This window comes from Lynx canadensis, chromosome A3 (assembly GCF_007474595.2).
Source record: "Lynx canadensis isolate LIC74 chromosome A3, mLynCan4.pri.v2, whole genome shotgun sequence".
Taxonomy (NCBI): domain Eukaryota; kingdom Metazoa; phylum Chordata; class Mammalia; order Carnivora; family Felidae; genus Lynx; species Lynx canadensis.
Genome location: NC_044305.1, coordinates 94,691,710 through 94,707,934, shown reverse-complemented (window position 1 = coordinate 94,707,934; position 16,225 = coordinate 94,691,710). Strand labels below are relative to the sequence as shown.

At 38.0% G+C, this 16,225-nt stretch overlaps 1 protein-coding gene and 1 non-coding gene across 4 annotated transcripts in view; one reads left to right on the top strand and one right to left on the bottom strand.

Moving 5' to 3' along the window:
• Positions 1-16,225, bottom strand: part of CTNNA2 (catenin alpha 2) — a 1,119,678-nt gene that overhangs the window by 985,933 nt on the left and 117,520 nt on the right. The gene's annotated exons all lie outside the window — the stretch shown is intronic.
• Positions 7,201-7,303, top strand: LOC115511330. The gene has a single exon (XR_003968000.1). It is a non-coding gene; the product is annotated as a U6 spliceosomal RNA (small nuclear RNA).

Sequence of the window (16,225 nt, the reverse complement as noted above, 5' to 3'; positions counted from 1 at the left end):
GATCACACAACCACCTGGAGGGCACGTTCAGACACAAACTGCTGGGACCTACCGAGAGAGTTTCCCATTCATCAGGTCTGGGGTGGAACTGAGAATTTACATTTTGACAGAGGGCATTTTTAACAAGTTATAACATTTCCAGATGAGGCTGATACTATTGGTCCAGGAATCACACTTTGAGAACCACTGTTGTAAACACAGACCATAGCTATGCATGCCAACAGAGGAACAGTGATCGGGAACATATGGGATATCTCGGTGGAGACTCTAGCATCAGTAATAATACCACCTCTTTTATTATTAAAATTATCACTGTAATTGTTGTCATTACACTTTCTAAAAGGTATTTACACTTTTTAGGGGATCCAATGCCTTGAAATGATTCTCAACAGGAAAGCAGAAGGGTCATGTTTAAATCAAACATGGTTGGGGCACCTGGTTGGCTCAGTCAGCTGAGTGACTGACTCTTGATTTTGTCTTGTACCATGATCCCAGGGTTGGGGGATTGAGCTCGCCATCAGGCTCCACTCTGAGGGTGGATCCTGCTTGAGATTCATTCTCTCTCTCTCTTTCTCTCGCTCTCTCTCTCTCTCCCTCCCTCTGTGCTTTTACCTGGCTCAAGCTCTCTCTCTCTCTCCCTTTGTCTCTACCCTGGCTTGAGCTCTCTATCTCAAAAAAAAAAAAAAAAAAAAAAAAATCAATCAATCAATCAATCATACATGGTTTTTCAAACAGGTACCAATTCCCAATCTCTCCAAAAGTTCCAATATTTCCCCCTGGCACCTTTTTCTGTTACAATCACTGCCATCATAGTGATCACTGTGAAGAATGTAAAATAACAGTAGGAGAGAGTCACCCACCTCAGTTAACCAGAAGCAGAAACAAAGGTCAAGAAATACTTGCTTAATGGAGAATAAATGTTTCCAAAAAAACCTGTGTTCCTAAATAATTTTATTTTCAAGCTTTAAAAATGTCTTCCAAATATTTTATCTGAAACACAATAGTAGTTCTAATTTCCTATTGTTAATAAAGACAGCTCTAATATCTAGGTACCCTATTGTAAGAGGTGTGTGTGTGTGTGTGTGTGTGTGTGTGTGTGTGTGTGTGTGTGTGTGTTTTTCTGGAGTTCAGAAGAATATGTGGGTATAGAAATATAGGCAGGGGTAGAAGTTGAGAAATAAAGACAGAGAAGGATAATTGATAACCCCTCAAATATCCCTAGAAAGTAGAGATCACACTGATTCCCTCCAGAATATACTCTGCTGCAATGGAACTGGGTTCAAATGGAAGTAGGGAAGAGGGATATTGGTACCCTGTGGTGCCCTATGTAGAAAGGGCATGGCCTAGTGGTTTAACCATGGAAAAGAGTTGCTTCTTATTTTTCTTCCATTAACCGTGCTCAATTTAAGCTCATTTCCTCTTTCTTTGACTACAAGGAGGCAGCATACTGACCATTTCTGTCTTCTATATAACCATTCAAAGCCCTGGCTCAGTGAACTGAGAGATGACCCAGGATGCAAGTCACAGCTACAATTATAGGATCCATCACCATTTTTATTCAAAGTTGAAGTGATATGTAATTCCCAACAGCTCTTTGCTCTTTGCAGTTATCTGGGGGAGTGAGGCAGTTATCTTGGATACCCTTAAAGCAAAGCTGAAGACTAGCCTTCAGTATTATAATATCTGTAAGACCTTTCTTTAAGTACATCCATACTTTTTAACAAAACACTTAACAAAAAAAATGTTCTGAACAAAAATATCATTCAAATAATTTCAAAAGGCTGTAATAACACTTCATGTTTAAGCATAAATGCCTACTAAAGGCTACCTGAATATTTTTTGAAAATACTATTATATTCTCCTCAGAGTCTGTTATTTCTTCTACACAAATAAACAAAGCTTCACCAAAAAGAATATATTAAGGAAGCTCCACAGCCTCAAGACTTTCAGGATAACAAGTTTAGACTAATAATAATATAGCCTAGAGCCTGCTGATTAAAAAAGAAATAACCATGTCCATATCTTACTGAAATGGGTTTTTTATACTTACAATAGCATACTTATAAAATTTAAAACTATGTGCCAACTTAATAGAAATTCACTACTCCTGGAGTATGCTAATAGAAAGTCAGTACTTTGAAGTTCAAAATGAAAACTAGTATCTGTCAAATTCATTTCCTGGCTTTTCACTACATTCAGTCTCACCATTTAAATTCATTTTGGAGCATAAAGAAACTCAATCTACTCCTAAATTATGGCTTGTTTTCCATTTGGGTCTAAAACTATGTGATATGCAGGTAGGCAATGCTCACTCTGTATGTTCTGTTAGGTTTCCAAAGTCCCAACAAAGGATTCAGTTTTTCTAAACAAAATATACTTGGCCAAAGGTGAACATTTTCCTACCTATCATCATTCAGCAATGCTGCAGTTCAGATTTGGGAAGTAGATTCCAAACACTGAGAATAAGACTGTTAATATTTTAGATAACATATTTTGGGGAAGTATCTTTATAGTCCACAAGTAACTTCAAATTGTTTAATAGGAACACAGCTTCTTTGGCAATTAATTTATTCTATGTCCTTCTAACTTCCTGTAAATTAGAATTCCATACGCAACGATTATATAACTCTAATCTTCACCAGAATCTCAACATTTCATATTCAGATTACAGCAAAATAATCACCGAACTGCTCTTTTTATCTTCAGTCTCTTTAATATAATTCAGTCCAAATTAATCATCTAATACACTCCTTTTCTAGAAGACAAAATGACTGCTTAATTCTCTTTCCCAACAAACTTCAAGTCCTCTTTGTAGCATGGCTCGGCACTCCACTTTATGACCGTGGTCTATTGGATCTTATTTCTTTAATAAAAATCTGTTTCCATCAGGTTTGGGCCACATTATAACACCTGGTTCATGCTGCTTCCCAAAGTCCCCGCCTGAGTGGGACATCCTCTTTCTTATCATCCAACATCCAAATATTGACCTCCTCCCACTCATCGTCTCAATGACTCCTACACTGCTACTGCATTGTAGCAGTGTAGGAGATCTTACGTTTTTCTTTTTCTTTTTTTAATTTTTTTAATGTTTATTTATTTTTGAGACAGAGAGAGACAGAGCATGAACGGGGAGGGTCAGAGAGAGGGAGACACAGAATCTGAAGCAGGCTCCAGGCTCTGAGATGTCAGAGAGTCTCGAGAGCCCAAGAGGCTCAAACTCTCTGACTGTGAGATCATGACCTGAGCCCAAGTCGGATGCTCAATGAACTGAGCCACCCAGCTGCCCCAGATCTTACGTTTTTCTAATGTGGTTTGTTGTTAAGAAATGGCCATCAGTTTTACATAACCCACTTGATTATAAACTCATTAGGGAAAACTCAAATCAAGTTTTTTACTTCTTTCCATCATCTGTAGAATATGACAGGGTGTTGGGTCTACACTCTTCAAAAATGTTTGATTGAGTATGCACATATAAAATAAGATTCAAATAATTTTTTCAAGTATAATTTTTAATCTTTTCAATAGTGGAGTCCATTTCCTAGAGAAAAACATCTTTTAGACATAGTTTTAGAGATATTCTTTGCTCAGTACTTACTAGCAGCCTAAGCAATATTTTGGTATTGTTTAGAAAGTATTACTTCCTATTAGAGATTCTTTAATTCACATATTTAAAAATACATAGTTTCAGGGGCGCCTGGGTGGCTCAGTCAGGTTGAGCGTCCGACTTCAGCTCAGGTCACAATCTCGTGGTCCATGAGTTCGAGCCCCGCATCGGGCTCTGGGCTGATGGCTCGGAACCTGGAGCCTGCTTCCGATTCTGTGTCTCCCTCTCTCTCTGACCCTTCCCCGTTCATGCTCTGTCTCTCTCTGTCTCAAAAATAAACTTAAAAAAAATTAAAAATACATAGTTTCAGTGGTTATTTTAACTGTGTCGCTAGTTTTTAGTTATTATGTTTTAAAACCAGGTGTCATTTTTGTTTAGGAGAAACTTGGGCTTCCTTCAACGGACTAGTGAGGTCTGCTTTGATATTTCATTCACTGCCAAGTTCCACATGAGGAATTGTTTGCTAAGGACTTGCACGCTCTGTAGGTTGGACCACAATACCTTTTAGGAAGTCTTCCTTCTCTTCACCAACCCAAATTACCTTTTGTCCCCAAGGCCCTGTGACTTTTCCTTTCTCTGAATTCCATCAGTGTTCCATCTAAGTAGAATGGTCACTACATAGCATTTAATTTGAACACAAATTGCCTTGTCTTGTTCTCTATTTGCTTCATATAAGTTTTGTCCTCTTTAATACACTCAGGGACAAGGACTCTGTACCCTTCACAATGATTAGCATAGTGTTGGGTATTTAGTAAAAATGTTATGATTTGTGGACTTGATCCTTTGCCAACTTCAAGCCTCACAATCACACACACACACACACACACACACACACACACACAAAAGATGACTATAGTTAAAATGCAATACTAAGGCTCTAATGTAGGGGTTTTCAACTGAGAACACCACTTTAGATGTCACTTATCTGAAAAACTAAACAAAAAGTGGTTTTCGTTTCTCAGAATGCCTTCAAAATTCTAGAAAGAAGTTAAATCCTGCATGTCCATCCTTCTTTCAATCATTTATCCATCCAACCGTTCACTCATTCACCGCATGTGGACTAACCACGTAGTATGTCCAAGGCCCAGACAGGTGCTTTGGGAAACACCAAGGTGTTTCAGACTTGCTTAAGGCTCATTGGTGAGCCAAGAATTGCTCTGCCTCATAGACTGTAAAAACAGAAAACATTCATCAAGAAAGGACTGCTCAGAGAGGAGTTCAGCTAAAAATGAGCATCTGTAAGGCCATGATACTCCCACATCCACAGGACACTTAGATCAGTTGAAAGAGAAGTAACCGACAGCACCTCCAAATGTTGCATATGTCGATGGAGCAATATTGAGTAGTTTTTGCAACAGAAAAATGGGGAAAGAATCACCTTTAGATTTGCTGCCAGAAAAGTGCTAGGAACAAAAATGAATCAGATTATGAAAAAGCATTCCAGTAACCCAAGGAGAAAATAAAGAAAACAGAGTAATCATAATATTAAGATACAATATAAAAAAATAAATGCAGATATTTAGATAAGAGGCATTTTAAATTGTTAAATGATTTTAGAATACTTAGTGGGGCGCCTGGCTGGCTCAGTTGGTTAAGCATTGGGCTCTTGGTTTCAGCTCAGTTCACTATCTCATGGTTGTGAGTTCCAGACCTGCACTGGGCTCTGCGCTGGCAATGCAGAGCCTGCTCAGGATTCTCTCTCTCCCCCTCTCTCTGCCCCTTCCCCACTCTCTCTCTTTCTCTCTCTGTCTCTCTCTTAAAATAAATAAATAAACTTTAAAAATACTTAAGTAGTACTTAAGGATTTGTATTTTTTAAAGCAAGCTCTAGTGAGTTACTATATTTTATTTTAAAAATCAAAGTTAAAACCGTACATGTGCTGGTGAGTTAATAAGGAATTAAGTCACAGAAGCTCAGACAGAAATGACTGAAACCTCCCACCCCTGCCTCTTTCAGTCCCCCAAGATGAAGTGGCTTATTCTCCAGGTCTAAGGTCAACAGGCCCTGTTGTGCATCCAGTAGCAGCTACAGTAGTAAATGGGAGCGAATTCACTGTATTGTTATCCTTGCCCCTTTCTTTGAATTGCTAATCTTGAAAAGCCATAACACATTACAGCAATTATATTTGCTTAGAAGTTTTTTTTTGCAAGGATTGATATTTGAGCACCTGTGATACTGAGCCTATATTCCCCCTGATAAATCACCTTATTACATTTGTTGATAAAGAAAATCATACGTGAAAAACAAAAACAATAAACCAGGTTTCCTTCTGGTCATCAGTGGCATTTAACTATGTGCGTATGAGCCAAAACACCACGTCAGGTGATCTGCTTTGGTAAATACAAAAATAAAATGTAAAATGGCATTACGGAAATGCATATGGAGTTCTGTTAAATCCATACATTTCAAGGTAGTAATCCTTACCATTTAATTCATAATTTCACAACAAAGATTTCATTGAAAACTCCTGGCCACTGGCTACAGTCTATTATCAGTATTTATCATTTTATATTCCTCTCATCAAATCCTTGTGTGCTGGACTGCATTGGAGCCCTTGATCACTGGGAGAGACAAGATGTGTCAGGTCACCAGTACACAATGAGCACTCACTCTGCGCAGGTATTAGGCGCTTCACATATACCACCTAATGCTATCCTCTCATTTCTGTAAGGTCAGTAAGATCACATCCCAATTTTGCAGATAAGGGAACTACAGCACAAGATGTTAAGTCATTTCTCCAAGGTTAATGGAATTTAACCAAGATCTGTTCCCCAAATCTGTGTTTTTTCCCAACATGCAGTTCAACTTCCCTAGGTTAAATACTTTACTTTGCAGGTAGTAAGTCTCAGGGGGCAGGCAAGTTAAGAAAAATAGATGGCTTCAAGTAGCTTCACAGAAATATATGGATAATAAATCCCAAATGGATCATGTAAAGTAACTAAAGCATTTTGGGAATGTTCCTGCATCTCTTGGTACCACTCTCAGGACATAAGTGAACAGGTCACTGTGGATCTGATCCAATATGGCACTTCTTTGTTTCATGCATATTCCAAAAGTCTTCATCAAATAACTGAATACAGGTGAGTATCAGCCATTTCATTCTGAGGTGACCAGAATCACCTCAGGCAACCATCTGCAAGCTATTCAACATCTTTTTCCACTCTCATCTCCTTCCCAATCGCCTTATTGTAAGATGGGGTTTGTTTCCTCTTTCCCACAACTCATCTTTTCCTGCCTCCTAAGGCTTCACCCCTGCAATCACAACCTCTTCTTAATATCCTTAATTTATCCCCTTCTTCTGGTTCCTTCAAGTCAGTGGAAAGTCTTGTCCAAGTAAAAAACTAAATCAAACCCCTTTCAAACCAGAAAACAAACAAATAAAAACCTCCATCATACTCCTTTGTTGCCATTTTATGCTTCCTGTCCCCTTACATACTGACTTCTGGAAAGGATGGTCTATGATCCTTTTTCTACTTTCTCACTACCCACCTATTCCCCATCCCACAACAATCTGGCTACTGCCCTCACCATTCCACTGAAATTAGCCTTGCACAGTTACAAATGATCTTCTAGTTGCTTAATTCAATGGACACCATGTGCTTCTCCAGCTTATATACTAAAATTGGAAAGACGTGGAGAAGATTATCATGGTCTCTGGGCAAGAATAATAAGCAAATTCATGCAGTGTTTCATATTTTTATAGTAGGAACTCATTTTGTTATATATAGACATATCTGGTTTTGGAGAATATATTTGCATACAGAAAAAGTAGAAAGATACACATCAAAATTTTAGCGGTAGTTATGCTGGGTGATAGGATTTAGGGCAATTCTTAATTTATACATACATATATATATATATATATTTCACTACATATGCATGTGTATGTATATGTATATACATATATATTTCAATGTATCTAATGATATTTCTTATCATAAAATTATATTTCTTATAAAAATAAACATATCACCTCAAAAATTCAGTGACCCTTTCTCAGTTCTTTCCTTATTTGACCTCTAAGCAGTATTTGACAGTAATACTATTATTCTCTTGGCTTAAAGGACACCACTCTCCCCTGCTCTTCCTCCACTCTCTTGGCATCTTGTCCTTAGTCTCTCCCTCTTCTATGCACAGTGTCTAGGTGGGCTTCAATCATGTCAGTGGCTTATATGATGCTGAAAACTCCCAAATCTATTTCTCTAGCTCAGGATTTCTGCCTGAGTTCTAGCCTCCTATATGCCATCATTTACTAGGTTTCCAAACACTCCAACATGAACTCATCCTCTTTACCCCAAAATTGGTAATTTTATGCTTCTATAGTCATATGTCAATGAACAGAACCACTATCAATCTCCCTTGTCAGAAATGGAGAAGTCATTCTTTATTCCTTTCCTTTCTCTTACCTCCTACATCAAATCATCACTGCTCTCATCAAGGTTGTCATCATTTCTTCTTTAGGGTTATTGAAACAACCTCTTGACTGTCATGTTGGCCTCAATCTTAGCCTCCTCTACTCCCTCCTCTATTCTGCAGCCTTAGTGGTTTTTCCAAAATATAAATTACATTATGTCTGTGTTGAAAAGCCTCTGATGACTCCCTTCGCCTAAGGATAAAGTTCCAATTATATTTACTGTCCTCCAGTATAGACTTATTACTCAGCATTCATCCACCTTACATTTTCAGTCTTTGTGAACTCTAGATTTAGTGACTGCTAGCGATTCTCCAAACATTCCATATTTTCTGACACCTCTAATCTTTTGCCCATGTTACTCCATCTCCAAAAACCTTCTTCCCTGTTTTAAGTTGATTTACTCTCAGTTATCCTTTGAAACTCAGCTCGGCCTTCATTTGTTGACCCACTCAGACCACACTTGCTCTCAGAGCACATTTGCTTCCCTCTACTGTGCTAGGAATCACATTCTATTTTAATTATTCATTCATTTGTCTCTTTAATAGTAGAATGTTGAGATCCTTGAGGCAAGGACTGTGAATTTAATTTTTTTAATATACACATAAGTAAACAATTGGCATAAAAAAGGCAAGTGCTTCCCAGCAGATACTAAACAAAGTCTCTTGAATAAATTTACCTATAAGATATTTCAGTGTCATTCTTCAAAAGTCACTAAAGTAAATATAAGTGCATCTAAAGGTATTTGTTCAACCCCTGTACTGACAAGTTAAAGAGCTCAAAATTCAGGAAGAGCTCCAAGAAAAAAAAATCAGAACTTGAATTAGAGCCATTTTTACTGACAAGCATAAGGTCTTTTAAGCTGGCACTTTGTTGCAGGAATGCCATGATGTAATGCAGGGAACACAGCACACGAAGTGAGAAAAACAGCTTCTAGTTATATCTTTACTTTCCAGCCACCCAAATGATTCTCTTGGCAAATCACCTGCTTCATCTGAAATTGTAAGGCAGCACCTTTACGAGCCTGGAAGAACCAGATGGTCTTCTGTATTCCCTTTAGCACTAAAATAAATAATTATAACATTTCCATGAGCATGTGTTTCAACAAATTATTTTCAGTTCTTATAATACAAACCACATAATATACTAAATATATATGATAATTGGGGGGCTTATTTAAGTAAGGAGGTCCTTAAGGACTACCAAGTAAGCTCTGTTAAATAAATTGAAATACTGTCTTTGGCACACTGGTGGTATTGCTGATCTCACAACAGGAAGGCATGGCTCTACATGCCTTGGCTCTTCAATACTAGAGAGAAATTACCTGCCACCAGTGAACCTTGATCCAAACTCCTCCCTCTAATCTGACCAAAGACAGGCATACATAAAATGCTCCTTTGACTAAATGGAAAACAGAGGGAAACAAAAGGCCTCAAGTAACACTCAAGACAGAATTCTATTTAAAATATAAGATAATTAATATGGAAAATATGGCATCTCACATACATCTTCCTCCACTAATCCTCAAAACTTACTGCTCTTTCTCTTAAACACAAACTCAATTCATTCAAATATTGTGTATCCACAGGTTTGTGTTAGGGCCGGAATCTTTTTCCAGCCCAGGGAAGAGACTTCTAAGTATTCCATGGCAATTATGTGGAATTCCACATCACTGGAATTTCTACTTTGCCATTTTTTAGTTCAAGTTTGGGTTTGTCCCCAAATGAGATCTGACAGCAAGTGAACTGGGGACTTCTGGGAAAGGTTTTCCTAGAGAGTAGGCAGATACGTTATTCTTCCTTGTGCGCTACTGTAACTACATGTAACATTCCGGCATCCATTTGTGAAAATGAGGGGAGACCATGGCAACAGCTGAGGATAACAGAGTAGAAAAAAGGAGGGTACTTTGGTCTTTTATGACAATAATACATTTAATTAACCAAGAGTGAAACCATCCTGTCTTTAGAAATAGTAGATATGATTTCATATTTGCAGCCAAAATCCTTCCAACTGATAAAATACTACTGAGTGTTCTCAAATAGCATTCCTTGTGTTGAAATCGGTGGGCTTGTGATACATATGAAGGGATTGGCAAATTATAACCTGCAAGCTAAATCTGCCCACCAGCTACTTTTTAAGTGAAGTTTTACTGGAACACAGCCACACTTTTCTTGTATTGTCTGTGGTTGCTTTCCTGCTACAACAGCAGAGTTGAGTAGTTGTAACAGAGAGAGTATAGCCCACAAAACTGAAAATATTTAGTATCTGCCTCTTCACAGAAAAAGTCTGTCAGCCCCTGTTCTGTGCCAGCAGATCTCAACTGGGGGCTGTATCACCCAGAAATGCTTTCCAGGTGCCATTTTGGATGTTCTGATCATTGTGAAGTTGTACAGGTCAGGCTTAACGTTAAAATCCTACATGACAAAGGATAACCGCACCCAAAATGCCAATAGGGATCCTGTTGAGAAACACTACCCATCGTCACTATGATAAGCCTTAACTGTGTGCCACATCTTGGGCCCCATGAGTTGTACTTTACAATGCACCTACCACTCACCTCCATAGGCGAACAGCAAACTAAAAGCATAGTTCTGAGCACACCATTGATCCTCACTAGACATTTATTGATTAATTACAGGCAATATATTTACCATGATTTGGGGGCTATTCTTTTAAATTAGAATTTTCCAGTTTGGAAAATTGTTTCCATGAAAGCACAACCTTCCAAGTTCTATTCTAAAATACAAGTTGGCTCTGCACACAATTTTTATTGACGCATATTTTATTTTATACTCATGAATTTTTAAGTGCTTTCTACTTTCAATTTTACAGAGTGATTATAATTTCCTTGGAGTTGCTTTTATATTAAGCAGTATTTTATAAATAATGATAATTATTCTAATTCCTGCTTTAATAAAAGGACCTTAAAATATTTTATTGAAAGGAACTAAATTAGCCTCACTATAGTATAGAGATCTAAACTTGAGGGAAAAACATATGCATCTGAAACCACTGTAATTGTTTCACAATCAAGAAATATATAATCTTAACTATACAGTCAGCTGAAACATGAAAATTATAGGGGGGTTAAAATATGTAAATTGCATCCATAAAAAACAATTCCAGAGACATAAAACAAATCTATCCTCAGTGGCATATATCACAGGTCCTATATATCATAATTCACCTAAAATTGTCATTTCAGTCAAGAAATTGAACTAATAACTAGTTGGAAAACCAGGCTAAAGTACTACTTCATTCACACCAGAAGGCTGAAGTGGCTTAGATCTTTAGGAAACAGCCAAGTGGCACTTCAGTCTTTCATATTTGAGCCACTTGGGTTTTCTTCCTGCTTTACAAAGTATATAAGGCAGTGTGATGAAGGCAATAAGGTGCACTAAACTTCATATGTTGCAAATATTATCCCAGTTTACTAAATCTTTTCACGTTCTTTGAGAGGATTTCTTGCATATTCATAAAACAAAACCTCCTACAGCTCTCCTAAATATTGAATAAAGAATGCCACCAACTTCTCTACTATCTAAAATGGTTGCATTGTGGGGCACTTGTGTGACTCAGTCAGTTAAGCGTCCAACTTTGGCTCAGGTCATGATCTTGTGGTTTGTGGTTTTGAGCCCCACTTTGGGCTTTGCGCTAACAGCTCGGAACCTGGATCCTGCTTTGGAATCTGTCTCTCTCTCTCTCTCTCTCTCTCCACCTCCCCTGCTTGTGTTCTCTCTCAAAAATAAATAAACTTAAAAAAATTAAAATGGTTGCATTGTATATATGAAACTTATTTGCTATGTAACATCCCCCTGATTAGATAGCAAATATCGCTAAGGTATCTCTGCCTGGGAGACATGCAGTGGTTCTGAGACATTGGACAGTGGGAACGTCATTTCGGCTTGGACCTCAAACATGAACAACTATCCACACACACAAAGTGTAAAATATTCCTCTCATGGGTGTATAGGACACTGTTCCTACCAGTATGGAGATGGCAGACAGAATACACACAGGACCACACACCCAGATAAACAGAACTATTTGGATGAACAGAAAGATAAAAGCAAAATTAGGAGATAACACATACATCAAATAGCATTATGAGCACAGCATATGGTAAGAAAGGCAAACCTCCAAAATGAATATGCTTATAGGGAATACTGAGAAATACACCAGAGAAACTCAAGGCCCTGATAAAATGCAGCAGAAAAAAAACCCAAAACAAAATCTGCTATGGGATGAAAGAGTATCCTACAACCTAGATGAAAAGAACACAACCAGAAAAACAGGCCTGCAAGCCTGCACAATGAAGGGTTTTGACCAGTTTTCAGTGAAATAATATATCCAGGGGCACTGGGTCAGTCGGTTAAGCGTCCAGCTCTTGGTTTCAGCTCAGCTCATGATCTCATGGTTCATGAGTTTGAGCCCCACATTGGGGTCCACGCAGACAGCACAGAGCCGGCTTGGGATTCTCTGCCCCCCTCTCTCTGCCCCTCCCCCATGCACACTATCTGTCTTTGTCTCTCTCAAAAATAAATAAATAAACTTAAAAAATTTTTTAAAGAAATTGTCATGCAAATATACTAGATCATTCACACTCTGTTATATATTCATGTGTAGAGCAAAATGTACATAATTCTCAGCTTAATGACAAACTCAGTTCTCTACTCTCACCACACACACACAAAACTACTTGGTTCTAGAAAGAAGTTGAAGGCCTACCCACGTAGCACTGTTTACCATGTATACCTGGAACCAGCGTTTCCTATGTCACCACTACAATCAAGGCTGTAATACCCAAACAAGGCAAAAGTTGGGTAATAACACCACTTTTAAACTAGACTTTGAATTACACAAAATGATTTATCGTAACTGGGAAAGAATTACAAAATACAGATAGAAGGAAAAATTATCTCAAATTCCACTCTTAACACTTCGGTGTATGTTTCATGACAGACTGCTTGTTTCTGTGTTTTATATTTACTATATGTATTGAAAGTTTTTTCTTTAAAATGGGGTCCAGCATGTGCACTGTTTTAAACAACCTGTTTCGTGCCCAAGATCAAAACATATGAAAGAGCATCTGTACATTTTTGGGAACAATACTCTTTGCTCTTCTACATAAACAGTTGTTTTGAGGGTAAGCTGGTACTGTACTTTTTGAATTAAAATTTTTGATTCTCACATATTTTCAATTTCAATCAAATCAATTTCCAGTAATTTACCTTAATGATAAAATTTATAAAACACGATTCTCACAAGTTTCATTATATTCTCATATATTCTCATAATTTGGAAGACTGCATAAAGGCCAGTGTAGCTGGAACACAGAAGAAGAGACAAGGGTAGGATGGAAGGTGAGAACTGGGAAGGGACAGGTCTCAGGAGGGCTCATAGCACAAGGGCAAAAATGTAGGTTTTGTCCTCTGCGCAAAGGGAAACAAATGTGGAGTTTCCAGCAGTACAGAGATCAGCTTATGTCAATTTTTATGATCTCCTTCACCATGCATATGACTACTCTAAAGTCAGAGTTGTCAGGTTTCTGAAAAATATGCCTGAAGAGCCATGGAGAGAGGAAAAGAGGACAAAGCTTCTGTCTCTTAGATAAGAAAGTAAAAACTCCTGAGAAAAACCTAGAGGTGCCTGGGTGGCTCCGTCAGTTAAGTGTCCAACTCTTGATTTCGGCTCAGGATATGATCACATGGTTGTAGGATCCAGCCCCACGTCAGGCTCTGCACTGTCAGCAGAGCCTGCTTGGGATTATTTCTTTCCCTCTCCCTTTGCCCCTCTCCCCACTCACACTCTCTCTCTCTCTCAAAATAAATAAATAAACTTTAAAAAAAAATCTAAAAAGATAAGAACTATATTGTGAAGCTGAGGAAAATAAAATTAACAAAGAAGTTGGTGACAGTGGAAGATAGTAAGTCAGAGGTCATCTAAAAAGCACGGAAGAAAAATTCCATCAGGGAAAGAAAATAGGTTAACAAAAATTAAGTAATATCCATGGTTAAAATGAGAAATCAGCAGGCATAATCTGAACTGCTTCTATGGAACAAAAATAATTCAGTCTTGGACCACTCTTAAGTGAAATGTTATTAATTCTTTAAAAGCATAACTACTTAGATTTTCAATAAAATTTTTATAAAGAAAAAAATTCATTTGTTCCACAATTGACAACTTCATCAACTTTAAGCAACATCATCAACTTTAGATTAAAAATTTTTAACGTATTTTTGAAATAGGAAAACCTAGGTCAAAATATCAACTAAGTTGCTCAAGGACTTCTCAAGAATGACTTAAAATCATGAATATTCTATTTTTAATAAGTCTATTCTATGGAAATATACAATCTATTGAGCAAAGAATTCATCATTAGATATGATATCTTTACGATTTGGCACAGTGTCAAGGCTATTCAAGGAACAGTATGTTTCCCCTCATTAAGTACGATGTCTGTATTGAACAGCATGTTTTAAAGACATCGAGTGTCAAAAACCTTGAACAAGAAATGTTAACACTCTGATAATGTGTAGTTAAACACTAAATAAACTAACAATATACTCCAAAAATAAAGCATCAATTGAATATATTTGGACCGGGAGTTACTCATGTGAAAAATTTCTAAATCCACTTGAAGCACAAACATTAACTGTCAAAATACGCTACAGTGGGATTCCATTTTTATACCAACAATGGAAAAATAAGATTTAATAGAGAAGTGCCATGATACAACAAAGTGGGGGGGGTGGTGACCATACGTTTATGAAGACAGAATTCAACCTGTGATGTAATTGCAGTTAGGATGTAACCAGGCCTGAAATAGCAAAACCGCACTTTATCTGTTCAACCAGATTTGTCATACACCCACGGGAAATGTGTTTCTAGGAGGAGGCGGCAGGCAATACTGGGTATTCACATAATGATAATCATCCTACAAACTTCCCATAAAGTAGCTCTGAGAACATGGATGTGTAGCCTTAGTACTGTGTGTGTCAAACCCTCCTGGCATATTTTGAACAACTGTGGAGCTCCTTCACTCCTTGGATTCACATGCTAACTTGTTTTTGTGACTTAAGGCAAATGGAAAGTCACTGCTGAAATAATTAAGAACCACAGCCTTTCTAGAGTTGGAAGAAATCTGTTTTTTTTTTTTAAATAACACATTCTTTATTTGATGGCAAAACCATCTATATCTTTAGAAGCAAGTTTGTAACTCTTTCCTTCAAGTGGTGATCTCATACGATAAGGCCAAAATACATTCCCAGAGCTGCAGCCCCCAAAAGGTTTAGCACTGAAGCAGTTCTGAAAAGAAATTTACACATAAGGTAAGAGCCAGGGATGGGAGATCTTGGAAAATCTACATCTAAACTATAAATCTACATCTAAACTCAGAATCATGCTCATGATCTATGCATAAATTATTGAACATGTAAGATTGTTATTTATATAATGTTTGTATAAGTATTCTGGAAAATGTCCTTACTGTAATCATCTCTATCTCCCTGCCCCCATCTTACACCTCTCCATTTAACCCACTATTCACCCCAGAGCAATTGTTCTAAACTACAATCCATTGTTGTCTTCCTGTCCTTCAGCAGTTTGCCATCACCTCCTACCATGCAAAGTTATTCAGCATCTAGCCTTGCTTAGCTGTCCACACTGATCCTCATACCTCATCCTCATTGTACTTTTCAGATTCACAGTCATTTCCCACGCCTTTCCTAAGTCTGCAGGACTCCAAATATACACACATACACACAACCAACTCGATATTCCCAGGACACATGTGTCCACCTAAACATATAGGGTTACACAGAACTGTGCCCTCTGTGAGACTCTCTTTTTTTTGTTTACTTATTTTTGAGGGAGAGAGATAGGGAGACAGCGCAAGCAGGGGAAGGGCAGAGAGAGAGAGGGAGACACAGAATCCAAAGCAGGCTCCAGGCTCCGAGCTGCCGGCACAGACCCTGAATTGGGGCTCGAACCCATGAACCGTGAGATCATGACCTGACCCAAAGTCGGACGTTTAACGGACTGAGCCACCCAGACGCCCCTGTGTGCCTCTCTCTTGCCCAGCAAACACCTACTGCCCTTTCATGTCTCAACAAAAGCGTGTTGGTTTCTGTCTTCTGTGTTTTTTGACACACCACTCTAGGTAGAGTTGGGAGTGCATGGCACAATAACTTACTCTTTAATTGTGTATT